This window comes from Rutidosis leptorrhynchoides, chromosome 1, assembly GCF_046630445.1.
Source record: "Rutidosis leptorrhynchoides isolate AG116_Rl617_1_P2 chromosome 1, CSIRO_AGI_Rlap_v1, whole genome shotgun sequence".
Lineage (NCBI taxonomy): Eukaryota > Viridiplantae > Streptophyta > Magnoliopsida > Asterales > Asteraceae > Rutidosis > Rutidosis leptorrhynchoides.
In genome coordinates, this window is record NC_092333.1 from 361,921,221 (window position 1) to 361,933,186 (window position 11,966).

The 11,966-nt window shown below is 35.0% G+C and overlaps 1 long non-coding RNA gene across 1 annotated transcript; it reads right to left on the reverse strand.

Moving 5' to 3' along the window:
* Nucleotides 1-10,336: 10,336 nt before the first annotated feature.
* Nucleotides 10,337-11,234, reverse strand: LOC139870893 (uncharacterized). The gene is made up of 3 exons (XR_011766618.1): nt 11,123-11,234; nt 10,794-10,914; nt 10,337-10,736 (listed from the first exon to the last, which is right to left on the reverse strand). It is a non-coding gene; the product is annotated as an uncharacterized lncRNA (long non-coding RNA).
* Nucleotides 11,235-11,966: the final 732 nt, after the last annotated feature.

Genomic DNA, 11,966 nt, shown 5'->3' on the forward strand with positions numbered 1-11,966 from the left:
TTCCGATAAAGATACGAAAAGCGTTGGTAATGTTCATATTGTTAGAGATTTTCTCGAGGTATTTCCCGAAGATTTACCTGGCCTTCCGCCGCAACGCGCGGTAGAATTTCAAATTGATCTTGTTCCCGGTGCTGCTCCTGTAGCACGTGCTCCTTATCGTCTTGCGCCTTCCGAACTTCAAGAATTGTCGAGTCAACTTCGTGAGTTGTTAGACAAGGGTTTCATTCGTCCTAGTTCGTCCCCTTGGGGAGCTCCTGTTCTGTTTGTTAAGAAGAAAGATGGTTCTTTCCATTTGTGCATTGATTATCGTGAGTTGAACAAGCTTACTATTAAAAATCGATACCCTCTTCCGAGAATTGATGATCTGTTCGATCAACTTCAGGGTTCATCTATTTATTCAAAAATCGATCTTCGTTCCGGCTATCATCAGTTGCGTGTTAAAGAATCTGATGTTTCGAAAACTGCTTTTCGCACCCGTTACGGTCACTTTGAGTTTCTTGTTATGCCGTTCGGATTGACAAATGCACCTGCTGTGTTCATGGACCTCATGAACCGTGTGTGTAGACCCTATTTGGACAAGTTCGTTATTGTGTTCATCGACGACATCCTTGTTTATTCGAAGAGTGATGAAGAGCACGAGGAACATTTGAAGTTAGTGCTCGATCTGTTAAGAAAAGAAGAGTTGTATGCTAAGTTCTCTAAGTGTGCTTTCTGGTTACGAGAAGTTCAATTCCTTGGACATATTGTTAGTAAACAAGGGATACAAGTTGATCCTGCTAAGATTGAGGCGATTGAAAAGTGGGAAACTCCGAAAACTCCTACTCAGATTCATCAGTTCCTAGGATTAGCAGGTTACTATAGAAGGTTCATTCAAGATTTCTCTCGTATAGCAAAACCTCTGACTGCTTTAATGCACAAGGGGAAGAAGTATGAGTGGAAGGATGAACAAGAGGCTGCTTTTCAGATTTTAAAGAAGAAGTTGACTACCGCTCCGATATTGTCACTACCTGAGGGTAATGATGAATTTGTTGTTTATTGTGATGCTTCGCGTCAAGGCTTTGGTTGTGTTTTGATGCAACGAAAGAAAGTTATTGCGTACGCATCACGCCAATTGAAGATTCATGAGCAGAACTATACAACTCATGATTTAGAGTTGGGGGCCGTTGTTTTTGCGCTTAAGATTTGGAGACATTATTTGTATGGGGTCAAGAGTACTATGTACACAGATCACAAAAGTCTTCAACAAATCCTCGATCAGAAACAGTTGAACATGAGACAACGAAGATGGATTGAGACGCTGAATGATTACGATTGTGAACTTCTATATCATCTTGGTAAGGCCAATGTTGTGGCGGATGCGTTGAGTCATAAAGAAAGGGCTGAACCTCGCAGGTTTAGGCCCTTGAATATGACAATTAGAACAAACTCGCAAGGCAGATTCTTGAGGCACAACAAGAAGCCTTAAAGGAAGAGAATTTTGTGAAAGAGAACGTAAGAGGTATGGCTAAGAAGTTTGAGGTACGAGCAGAAGGTACTAGATACTTTGCAGGACGTCTTTATGTTCCGAAGTTTGGCGAACTGCGAAAACTCATTTTGGATGAGGCTCATAAGTCTAGGTACTCTATTCATCCTGGTTCAGGAAAGATGTATCATGATCTTAAGGAGCTGTACTGGTGGCCTAATTTGAAATGTGATGTGGCTACGTATTTGGCTAAGTGTTTGACCGGTGCTAAGGTTAAAGCTGAACATCAAAAGCCGTCTGGACTTTTGGTGCAACCTGAGATTCCCGAGTGGAAGTGGGAAGGAATTACGATGGATTTTATTACTAAGTTACCGAGAGTTGCGGGTGGCTATGACACTATTTGGGTGATTGTAGATCGACTCACTAAGTCAGCTCACTTTTTGCCGATTAGGGAAACAGATTCAATGGAGAAGCTTACTCGTTTGTATTTGAAGGAGATTGTCTCTAGACATGGTGTTTCTGTATCTATTATTTCGGATCGAGACAGTCGATTTGTATCGAGGTTTTGGCGATCTTTACAGGAAGCCTTGGGAACTAGGTTAGATATGAGCACCACTTATCATCCTCAAATAGATGGTCAGAGTGAAAGGACCATTCAGACGTTAGAAGATATGTTACGAGCGTGTGTTATTGATTTTGGTAATGGGTGGGATAAATATTTGCCGCTAGCTGAGTTTTCTTATAACAACAGTTATCACGCAAGTATTCAAGCCGCACCGTTTGAAGCTCTGTATGGTAGGAAGTGTAGGTCTCCTGTCTGTTGGAATGAGATTGGGGATGCTCAACTCACAGGTCCAGAAATTATTCATGAGACTACCGAGAAGATTGTACAGATTAAGGAAAGATTGAGAACCGCTAGAAGTCGGCAAAAGAGTTATGCCAATAGGGGAAGGAAAGATGTAGAATTTCAAGTTGGTGATCGTGTTATGTTAAAGGTTTCACCTTGGAAGGGTGTGATCTGTTTTGGTAAAAGGGGAAAGTTAAGTCCTCGTTTTGTTGGACCGTTTTAGATTGTTGAGAGAGTTGGACCGGTGGCTTATCATTTGAAGTTGCCACAAGAACTCAGTGCTGTTCACGATGTTTTTCATGTATCGAATTTAAAGAAATGTTTGGCCGGAGCCGATAAAACTATTCCTCTGGAAGAACTTCATGTTGATAAGCAACTTCATTTTATTGAGGAACCTATTGAAATTATGGATCGAGAAGTTAAGACTCTTAAAAAGAGCCGAATTCCTATTGTCCGGGTTAGATGGAACGCCAGACGCGGCCCCGAGTTCACTTGGGAGCGTGAAGATCAGATGAAGCAGAAGTACCCGCATTTGTTCCCAAATGTTGAGTCAACCCCTGCACCTGCTTAAATTTCGGGACGAAATTTCCGTAACGGGAAGGTACTGTCACGACCCTACTTTTTCCGTTATCTTTTACCGTTAATTAATTAATGACCGTTAACTGTTATTCGTGCTACGTCATTTCTATGACCTATATTATTATTTTTATAATAATATATATATTAATTATTATGCGTTATGTGAATATTTGTATTCATATTTTGAGTTATACGTTTCTACGTGTCGCAGATTTCTATCCGGCGAATCTTTTCGGTTTTCAAACCAACGGTCGAGTTTTTGGGATATTTAAATCCTAAATATTTTAAATATGATATTTTAAGATCATATAATTATATATAGTATTTATATTTATTTTTCGTCGCGTATTCGTTATCTCTCCGAATTTTTAATCGCGTAAGCGTGTTTTCGCGTTTCGGGTTTCGTTCGGGCTTTCGGGCCACAAGGAATTATCATTTAACAAGATTGGCCCACTATGGGTCCCACCCCATCCCATTTTCGGCCGAATGAGGGAGGAGTAATACTCCCTTGTTTGCATTTTTGCTTTTCATTTTATTTCACACTCATTTTAGCAATATACTTAACCTAATATTTTCTCTCCATTTTTCTCTCCTCCCTCCTCCCTTGTGCCATCGCATATCACCACCACCTCCATCATTTGATCATCAAAAATTGCTTGGATCATCAATTAAAGTGCATCAACGCATTCCTCTCGATCTCCTCTACGCGATTATACTTCTTGATTATCGTTTAGGGTATAAACCCTAACCCTAGAACTTTTGATTTTTCATAATTTTTCTGTATTTTGATTATATATTGATAGTATGGTGATTAATTGTTGTTGTAATGGTGTTTGTATGCGTAGAATTACTCAAATACATATGTTTTCGGTTTGATCTAATTGGGACAGCAGCTTTTTGTTTAATTCTGGAATTGTGACTGATATAAAAGTGAAAATAAAGTAGTTAGATGAGTTCCTCTCATCAAGAAACTAATTTTAGACTCCGGATTCATGTCGTTTCGATTTCCGGAGCCCTAGATATGATCAAAATGGTATTTTGTTAAAATTGAAATGTGATATTGGTATGAACCAGGTTTGGTCCGACTTTGTGACCATATTTGGTGACTTTAGGGTGTGTTAGTGTGTTAGGATTAATGATGGGGCGAACTTTCATGTTCGGGTCATCTAAATCCGAGCCACGAATCACCCGTTATGGCTAAAACACGATTTTGATTGAATTGAAGTTCCAAGTGGTGTCATGGCTGATCACCATGACTTGTGGACTGTTCTTGGTGTGTTCTTGAGTGCACCAATGTGTCGGATGGTTTGATTAGGCGGAGATATATATAAGGCTCGCCGAAAACCGACACCCGGGGCTCAAGATGCAACCCGATGAACTTTTGATTTAAAACTTATGGTTAATTATTAAAACTTATGATAAAAATAATGATTTTCATTATTATTAAATTACTTATGATATAAAGAGTAATTATTAAATTTTAAGACTTATGATATATATTTATTATATCATTTAATTATTACTTATGATTTAATTAGCATTTTAATTAAACTTATGATTAATAATACTTTTATTATTAATGGAAAATACTTATGATAAGTATTAAACTTGTATTATGAGATTATTATAATAAGACTTATAATAAGGATTAATTAATTATTTAATTATTATAAGGCTTAGTTATTATTTATTTATAATTTAATTATTAAATACTTATGATTTAATGATTATAATTAGAAACTTATGATATGATTAATAATTTATTATTAATTAATAATACTTATATTATGACTAATATTTAATTAATTAATTAAATACTTATGTTGTATTAATTATATCATTTAAACATATATTAATTTTAATAATTCATTTTAATTTAATTAAACTTATGTTATGACATAATTAGACATATTTAACCTTAATAAACATTATAACTTACATTATTATTACAACTTACATTTTTAAAATTAACGTTGACTATGTTTGACCAAGGTTGACTTTTGAGTTGACTTTCGGTTGACTTTGACTTTCAGTTGACTTTTGTTGACTTTTTAATTAAGGAAACTTTCCTAACTTATAAACTTTCCTAAAATAGCAACTTTCTAAATTTGGAAACTTTTCAAAAATAGAAACTTTCCAAAAATAGAAACTTTCCAAAAATAGAAACTTTCCCAAAATAGAAACTATCCAAAAATAGAAACTTTCTAAAAATGGAAACCTGCTAAAAATAGAAACTTTCTAAAAATAGAAAGTGTGTGTCCGTAAGCTGTTCCGATCAAACCGATGCATATTGAGTATTGTTCTATGTCTACTTGCAACATGTACAATAGCTATCATACTAAGACTTGACCTAAGTTAGTTATTTATATCGACCTGCTTTATTTATAGGTCGGCGTTGTGATCATTCCTGATCACTGTACTCATTTGCTGTTCGCTTAATTGTGTTGGTTACTTCGTTACTATTAAGGTGAGTTATAGTCTCGTTTTTACATACTTTTCAAAGTATATTTTTGGGATGTGATTACATGCATTTTATTTCACGTTTAGACACAAGTGACAATTAAATTTGAATTATTCATTGTGAGTTGGACAAAAATATTCCCTAGTCTGGTAACTGTAATCATTGGTTTCTACTGGTGAACGCGAATCCTACGGATAGATCTATCAGGTTTGACAACCCCATTTCGAGCTAGTCGTGCTAGCAATTTATAATCGGAATGTTTAGTACTTCGTATTTTGTTGTAGATACACTGTCTAGTGTATATTATTATTGTGTTTGACAAGGGTAAATAAAGGGTTAAGTGGTTACCAGGTGGCTCATTGATAGTGGAATAATGTTTAATGTTTTCTAACATTTTTAAATCTTGTGGTCTAAAGTTTATTCAATTATTTAAACCTATAATTCACTCAACCTTTGTGTTGACAGTTTACTCGCATGTTTTCACAGGTACTTGAGTTTATGTGATGCTTCCACTGTGTTTAGAAGAGTCTGTATGCATTTGGGCAGATGTTAATGAAACAATTTATGAAACTTAAGCTTGCATTCTGTTTTTGGATAATTTAAACTTGTGTTTTGTTGACAATGTTTTATGTCAACTTTGGTTAACTAATATGTTGGGTTACTTTTAAACTACATATTTTGGTATGCTTTCCTTTTTGGGATACTTTTGAAATAAAAGAATGCAATGTCGTTTGTTAAATTCATTTAAGTTCGATCAAGTTGTGGAACCAAGTGACGGAGCCGTTAAGTGTTTTGACGGGGCCATCACACAAGGATGTTGAATACAATGTTCACTTTGAGTTGCTTCTTCACATGTCAAATAATTTGAATAACGGGACCTGCATATGTTGTCGGCGACAAAATTAGTAGGGCATGATACGTGATGGTAATTCATACCTTTAGCCGATCTTCAACATTCTGAGCCATTGAGATCCCAAAATTGTTGGCAACGTGAAAGCAAAATTATGCACCCAAAATTGTTGAACCTTCATATATAAGTATAAAACTGATCCAATGTTAAATCTTCATGACCATAATATATGCAGTTTACATCAATAATATGTATCAAAATCGAACTTGTCCTAAACAAAGTATAAAACGTAATCATAAGAAAAGTATAACAAAATAAAAAAGGTGTAAAAACAAACCTCCAAATCCTTGAGGATAAGTTCAATAATCTTCATATTTTGTCATAGCCATAACCCAACCCGACCCATTTGCAGGTATACTTTTTACACAAATGCAATTTCAATCAAATACTTATTAAACAAATGATAATTGTAGAGGAGGCGGTTTTTATCTGGGTTGGATATGAGAAAAAGGCGAGGGTTTTATTCATTGTTCAAAGATTAAGGGTAAAAAGGGAAGAGTAATGGTTAGTTTTTACTTATTGTTCAATAAGCATACATTAATGTTAAGAATGTATTTATTAGCTAATAGTGTTAGATGATGATTTTTAGCCATTGGATTAAAGGGTGTTATGAGGTAATTTTTTGATCTAAGGGTGTTAAAGGGGGGTTTTAGAAATATTTATTAGTTAATAAAGACTCTCTATTAAGATATAGAGTGAAGTATATATATATATATATATATATATATATATATATATATATATATATATATATATATATAAGACTATACATTATTTATACTTTATATACTGTGTAGGAACTAGATACCAAAGTGTTGGACCTACCATAAACAACTATAAAATGAGGGGGAGGATTTACGTAGTTGTATATATATATATATATATATATATATATATATATATATATATATATATATATATATATATATATAAAAGACTATACATTATTTATACTTTATATACTGTGTAGGAACTAGATACCGAAGTGTTGGACCTACCATAAACAACTATAAAATGAGGGGGAGGATTTACGTAGTTGGACCCTTCGTTTAAATGAACACTCCTTCGTCAAGCTACCATTTAATTTTCATCAAGCATTCACGCATTCGAATTTTTGGGATGAACACCCATTTACTTTTTAGGATGAATACCTAATTCATTTACCACCGAGGCATTGCCTGAGTGGTATAAGCTCCGAGTTGGATACAAGTCCTAGTTGACGCATATTCGAATTCACGGGTGTTTCTCAAGGATTCTGTTGTGGTAATAAAGGTGTATGCCCCAAATCGCTCGGTTGAATCCAAAGCACACAGAGTACCCAATGCGGCGATGGTGTGGGAAGAGTTTTCTCCTAACATTTAGGTGACAAATGAGAGCATTTAATATCAAAATTGCCGGTAAAAAATAATAATACCCATTTCATTTGTCCTGACATGTTTTTTATTGATGAATAGAGAGGCTAATTACCTTATGCTATTAATGGAGGTTGCAAAAAGGGGATAGGGGTTTAAGAAAAAAAAATTAATTTTAAACATTTTGGTTAATACAGGTATGTGATGGCCTCATGGCGATAATGAGAAATAACAGAAAAGGTTTAAAGGTTGTATTGCATTGGTGTCAATGAGCATTTGATATAACAAAAGAAGTGATCAACCACGCTTTGCGGCGGTAAAATTGCAAAAAGCGTACTTGCATTGTACTTCATAAAAAATTAAACAACTCTTAGTTTGCAGTTACAAATCTATACATTAATTGTTAGGTTGAAGGATATCACTTTTTACTGAAAAGAATGCCATATGGTGGTGATTTGAACAACAACTTCCTTACTGACTTCCAAAACTTCCAAATCCTCAACATGTTTGGTTGTAGCATCTTATAATGAGATATGACAATCTTTACATACGTTGGTCCATGTTACTACACAAAGAAACATAAGTGGACAATAGAATAGTGGTACACAGAAAAAATATCATAAACATAAGTCTACACAGTAACCTTCACTCATGGATGACCATTGGTCTAGCAACTTCAAAGACATTATTGTATTTTGCACATACATCTTTGATGAAAGATCACAGGTTTTAAATACAAGTTTTCAGTTTTTCGCCAAAAAATAAGTAATGACTTCAGACAAACGAAAACAAATTCCTTGGCTTGTAAGACCATCTTTAACCCTCTCGAGCGTGTTGGCGTGTTGCTGGGTAGGGGTGGGGTGCTTGACGGGCGTGCTGGTAAACTGCTAGATAATGGTGACGTGCTGAGTGGTGTGTTGCTGGGTAGGGGTGAGGTATTTTTAATTTCTTTTTCATTTTTCTTTCATTTTTTTTTATTTTAATTTATTTTGCTTAATTAGTTATATCAGTATTTTGTAAACTATAAAAACAAATAAATTTTATAAAACACACTAAAATTAAAATTAAAATAATACGATTACACAAGTCCTAAAAAAATTACAATAATAAATAAACCTAACTTACTTTATTTTTAAAAAAGTCCTAAAATTTGAAAAATACAATAAAATATAAATATTAAAATTACTCGTCGTCTTCCTCATCCGACAATTGTATTAAGTCGCTGTACTCTGCGAGCAATGTCTTCTTCATCTTCAAACAACGTTTCTTTTCCTTCGGGTTCCTTATGTTTGCGATGTCCAAGGACGAAATCCATTTTGTGGCTTCAAGTGCGGCTTTCATACGTTCCGCCTTGGTTATTGTGTCCATTTGTTCAAGATTTTTCTTTGCAACTACGGTCTTGTACGCGTTAACCTGTTCACATAACTCCTCAAATTTTGAAGAGTTTGTAGAACGAGAACTTTGTGATGCATCGGAAGATGCAGAAGTCCTAGCCGCTTTCTTTTCCCGATTCCTTCCAATGGGCCTTTCAATCGGATCATCACCTAAAAGCACATTACCAGGACGATCATCAGTGATATCAATCGTTTGGACCGTGTCCTCCTCATCCTCTCCGTGCACACCTTTACCATAAACAGTTCCACCAACCGCAGCTGGCGCAAGCCACATCAGTTTGTTTTTCAAAAATTCCCATGCATCTTTAAACGCCCAAGTTTTCAACTCAGTATTACAATACGCTTTTACCGCAACCTCATAAAATCATTTTTTCAAATTTTCCACTACGCCTTGGATTGCGTTATTCGGCCTCATAATAGCCTTGAAAAGCTTTGCACCCCTGTCCACATAACGCCATTTTTCGGATAACGCATCTTCATTTCGATACCATCCTCCTTCGTTAATGTTGAATTTGTTCATAACAGTACCCCACAAAGATGCATATTTTTGAGATTTTCCGACAACCGGATTCTCGGACGCATCAAGCCAACATTTCGCCAACCAAATTCTTTATGTTGTTGACATCTTCTTCTATTCGCACCATCACCTTGTTCGGGTTCGGGTTCTACTTCGGGTCGTGATTCAGTTTGTGGTTGTGTTTGTGATTGAAAACGTGGATGTGGAGATAACCCGAGTTCTCTTTGAATTTCTTGTAATTTTTGAAATTGTTATAGTGATGGATTTGTTGTTCAACTTCTTGTGGGTTCATATTCGTACTGAACGAGGTAGTTGTATAATTGGCAAAACCAAGTCCAAGTCGGGATTGGTTTGAAGATAGGGATTCGTTTGAAGATGACGAACCGGGTGTTGTCGGCTCGCCGCTGCAGGTTAAAATGTTGTTAAATACCCACCACTAGTTCGGGTTTGACATTGTTAATAATTTTGTGAGATAATGAAAATAAATATGAGATGAAGTGTTTGAGTTGTGAAAAAGTGTATATGTTTGAAGGGTATATATAGAGGAGTGTTTAATTAATTTAATTTGATTTATTTATTTTGTTTATTTATTCAGTCAACAACCCACATGTCCGTTATATTTGAATTGGCTAATCATATTTGAACACGTCTTTGTGGCATGCAGCATTTGAACCGTGTTGGGAACGAGCACGCCGAGGAGTCTACTTTCCAACACGCCGCGTTAGCCACGTGTTGGAGGCGTGTTGATGGCACATCTGGTGTAGCACGCTATGGTTAGAGAGGGTCTAATAATACAAAGCAAAAAGAAAACAAATATGTCAACTTGCTAGATTTGAAATTTCAAACAATTATTTCTTTTTGCCAAGTCGAGAAATAAAAGGATACACTTTCACTGTATAAACATATATGCTTACCCAATTCGAATTTCATGGGTTCCTTCATGAACGATGACATGGTTTTTGCCACATCCATTTTCGCTATGTAAGAAAAAACTATAAGATTGGTATTTGAAGTGGTGGTGCTTATATAATACATGTAGTCATAACTTAACTAATTGTAATATATACAATGTATGGAGCTTACATCTGTAGTCTTTTACCTAATAGGAGGCTACTGCTATACAGATACACCCATATGACTCCTGCACCAGTACTAATATATGTGAACTCTTTGGTTTAAGATGTTAGCAATTGTACACAGGTTGTTCACCAAATCTGAAATAATTAACATACAATTAAAATTATGTAATGTAAACGATATATATTACTTACCACCCTTATTCACTCCTAGTCCAAAATATATAATGATGAGTTTGTTGGTAGGTTTCTCAGACATGATGTGGTTGAAAAATCACATTGAACCATAAAGCATGTCGAAAAGAATAGCCAAAAGCTTAAACATTACAATATAAGCAAGAGTCATAAACATAACTTCAGTGCAAGGGTCACAAACATATTTTTAGAAACACTAAAAATATAAACTTCATAATATCCAAATGGAAACACGATATCGATATCGATATGGATATATAAATTGCAAACCATCAGGTGTTTTTTCAATAAACCTTAGTATATAAAAATAAGTAGCACAGAATTAAAACCTTTCGATAAATGAAGACGCTTAAGAACGCTAATCGTATGAAATAGAACCAATTTCATCTTCTGTAGTTTCTTAATCCACCTCAAGTATTCGATAATAATCCTAATTACCATTACCATACTACCTATTTACCAAACTCTATGAATAGTACAGTGGTAGAATCATCATTTCACTAGAAAAAGGGTACAATGGTCTTCTCACGCCTCCTTCTACACTCTTCCCACCTACATATGAACAACAGCAGAATACAACTCTTAAAGCAACTACTACAACTCCTTAATGCACACTTTTTAACACTCTTTAAAAAAAATCTCTTAAAGCACCTATTACAACTTCTTAATGCACACTTTTAGCACACCAGTTCATACTACTTTTAATAATGCATTTGGTACAACTTCCTAATACACTTGAAACATACCAAACACCACTGCCAACCATCACCGTCATCCACCACCGGAAGCCAATTCCGGCAACAATCACCGCCGGCAAACTCCATAGCAACGTAGATCTGAAAAAAATGGTTTGAAATAAATACAAAACCAAAAAATTTAACAAATCAGCTTATCAGATGATCTGATGAACAAGATCTTCGAACAAATTTGATAAAAAAGATCTTCAAACAAGATATTCAACATCTTGAAACAAAATAAAATTCCAATATTTCATCTACAACAGGTGGCTCTTTCCGGCGACATTTAACACCGTCAATCGCAACCACAACAAAAACATAAATTTTAAAAAACATATTGATATAAATGGATCTTAACAAAAATTACATATCTAAAAAAATCTACCGATGGTTAGAATTGAACGGAGAAGAGCAACAACACATGTTCGGTGGTTGG